At 45.4% G+C, this 3564-nt stretch overlaps 1 protein-coding gene across 1 annotated transcript in view; it reads right to left on the bottom strand.

Annotated features, from left to right (window-relative positions):
* Window positions 1-3564, bottom strand: part of LOC130549216 (polycystic kidney disease protein 1-like 2) — a 47340-nt gene that overhangs the window by 4197 nt on the left and 39579 nt on the right. The gene's annotated exons all lie outside the window — the stretch shown is intronic.

Below are 3564 nucleotides of genomic sequence, written 5' to 3'. Positions count from 1 at the left end.
ATTTATTTATTAGATATTATTTATTATAATGATCTTGCTTGGTCTATAAACACCATGCACTGTGCTGTGTTTTACCTTTCTGTGTTTTTCTTATTTGCTCCTGTAAAGCTGCTTTGGAACAATGCACATTGTGAAAAGCGCTATATAAATAAAATTGAATTGAATTGAATTGAATTGAATTGAATGACTGATCATGAAAAAATCATGTTGTGTCAAAATGTAAAAAAATGTTGAATTATCTTGATTAAATTAAGTAAACTCAACAAGTAACAATTTTTTTTTCAGTGTGCACTTTTTTTTAAATTGAGACACTAGACACTAGTGCTCGAGCTGGTCTCCCAGTCTGCATATAATGATATTAGGCTGGCTTAGTTGGTTCGCCAGGTAACATGACCAGCAAAAAATGCTCTGATTCCAGCTAAATACCAGCTAGGCCATCAGACCACCTTCCACTTATTTTTAGTGGGGAAGCTAGCGAAGCTAAACAAATAAATCAAGCATCGCGTTAGTTCAGGCAGGTCACCAATCCAAATTCGACACGCATCATAGCGGTTCATTTAAATCCCCATTCATTCTGCACCAATCTATTGCTAGGGGCACGCTGAACTCTAACCCTCCATCCCCAACTCCATCTTATCATTACCTGTGGATTTTTATATTCTCGTGATTGCCATTTACGGTTCCAGTTGCTACTAGTTTTGTTTAATTTTTTTAATTGGTTCTGTTCTGTTACCCCAAGGGGGGATTTTTGACTTGCTGCTCTCCCTGCTGTCCAGGAAATAATGCATGGACGGGCGCGTGGAGTTTGCCCAGAACAGAACCATACCACCAACACCAACTAAATGCTTTATTATTCAATAAAATTTTTGTCATTGACGAAGTGGTCCTGACTGAACCAGACTTACTGGAAGATTTCAAAACGTATTTATAATTTCCATACTTGAACTGATGACTAATTGGAACATACACAAAAATCATAAACAATATGTATAAATTATAAACGCACCCAGCACATTTAGGAGGTCTGGAAATGTGATGATTCATTGCGAAATTGACTCAATATTATGAAGCAATTTCTCAGAGCCTGCAGATGATTAAGTCTTTTTAAAGTCATTGTTTAAGTATTTCGCCTTTGCCTAATGTTAAAGCGAAGACTATTAAGACATTCAGTTTTAGCTTTCAAGGGCTTTAATTACTTTCTCATTTATCTGGATATTTATCCCGGCTTATAGTTGTTTTCACAAGTCTGATGTCATGTTTTCGGAAGGGTGGCTTGGCTCTCCATTAGCTCCGGCTCCAATCATGCTCAACATGTGTCTCACACATTGACCCATAGCAATTTCTTTCTGCTCAACATAACTGTCTCGTTAACAATTAGCTCATGTCAATGAGACGTCCTGGCAGGAGTTTAGAGGGAATTTATGATATGTGGCTAAAACACATCACATCCATGTTAAGACTAAAAGAAAAAAATCAAAACAACGTAATTGTCTAAAGATGCTATTGGCATGAGTTCCTGTGGAAGTTCACTTCGGCTCATAACACAAAGGAAAAAGGGAAATCAGGTTGGAAATGAAAGCATGCTGAGAGCTGGGTTGTGTTTCGTGTAGTCTGGGTGTTTGACTGGCAGACATTTCTTGCCAATAGGACAGGCAGTAGGATATGGGATTGATTACAGCATTGCATCAAATAGACTTACTGATAATCTGATGGTCTATCTGCGCTCATACATCTTCATCTATCATCCAACCTCAGTGCCGTCAGCACAAGGCTCAGAGATATCCCCTGTGCAATGTCAGGGGGCCCCAGGGGCTGTGTTCATGCATATGTGCTCCTTTGGCTGTTTACACAAGGATTGGGCATTCATCAATCCACCAACCACGCCATACACCCCCCTTTAAGATGAATTGTCTATGGACACTCATCAAAAACTCATTAATGGTGGAAATACCTTAGAACAAATTACTCAGTGGGGATTTTTTGTTTCCTTAGAGCACATGAAAGACAGATCACGGAGAATGAATCTTAATAACTTTACACACAAAGATAATGGCAGCATTTTATAGGGTTGCAATAATGTATGATTGGAAATATGATATGTACACTCACATGACTCCAGTCCAGGGCCGTGCACAGGGGGGTGGCCTGGTGGCTAGAGCCACTTCCCGTCTGCCCTCATGATCTGAGTTGCCCCTCTCAACCTCACCCCCACCTCCAGGCAGGCATCCATTCAAGATCCCCGCTAAAATATGTCTGTTAACACTCCGCTAAACATCCTCTGATTCTGCCTATCCGCTCTGTGTTTTCCCGCTCACTCCCCAGTATCACTCACAGACTATGTCTGTCAGGGTTAGGCGGCAAGAACCCAAATGCAGGCAGGCAATGGCAATGAAGGGGTTAACGTAATATATATTTATTAAACAAGAGACAAAACAGAAACAAAACACCCACGAGGGGGTAAAAAACAAGACAGGAAAAATAAACTAGACTGGACTAAACTAACATAACACTTGACTAAACATAACTTGACAAACTAGACTAAACACTTACAAAGACTGGACTGGGATCTTTACACAGGAACACTGACTGACACGATACACATCCACGACGAAGTACAACTCACGAGCACAAGACAAAGAAACACGAGGGTATTTAAAGGCAAGACAAACGAGGGATAATTACATGGGGCAGGTGTGGGACATTAAACACTCAGGGAAGGATAACGAGGAAACGAGATGGCGGGAACAGAGACGAGACACTGGAAAAACACATGAGAGGCATAAACATCTCATGGTCTTCCCACATAAAACCCAAGAACTCTGTCCCGATCCCACCACACGACTAGAATTTCATAAACAAGACGGTGGGACCGTGACAGAGCCCCCCCCTTAATGAACACCTCCAGGTGTTCACCAAGGGGTTGACTAACAAGACCTGACAGACTGGACCAAAGACAGAAACCAGACAAACATGGTGAACAAGACAAGGCAGCAAGCCGACTAAGGAGGTGACAATACAAAATCAACAAACATGGGAGGGGGGTGGGGCAAAACAAGAGTACATAGGAGGGTCCAAAAGGGTTGGGGGGAATAGTCCCAGTCCCCGGCTGCGCTCGAGGGCGCTGAGTCCTGGGGGACTTAGGAGGAGTCCCGGGGGGAACAGTCTTTGGCCCTGGGAGTCTCCCAGGGACCGGCTGGACAGGCTTGACGCCGGCTGGAAGGCCGGCTGGACAGGGCTTGACGCCGGCTGGAAGGCCGGCTGGACAGGGCTTGACGCCGGCTGGAAGGCCGGCTGGACAGGGCTTGACGCCGGCTGGAAGGCCGGCTGGACAGGGCTTGACGCCGGCTGGAAGGCCGGCTGGACAGGGCTTGACGCCGGCTGGAAGGCCGGCTGGACAGGGCTTGACGCCGGCTGGAAGGCCGGCTGGACAGGGCTTGACGCCGGCTGGAAGGCCGGCTGGACAGGGCTTGACGCCGGCTGGAAGGCCGGCTGGACAGCCGGCTGACGCCGGCTGGATAGGCCGGCTGGACAGGGACTTGACGCCGGCTGGAAGGCCGGCTGGAC

This window comes from Triplophysa rosa, linkage group LG25, assembly GCF_024868665.1.
Source record: "Triplophysa rosa linkage group LG25, Trosa_1v2, whole genome shotgun sequence".
NCBI lineage: Eukaryota > Metazoa > Chordata > Actinopteri > Cypriniformes > Nemacheilidae > Triplophysa > Triplophysa rosa.
The sequence above is the reverse complement of the archived record's forward strand: the minus strand, read 5'-3'. Positions and strand labels throughout refer to the sequence as shown.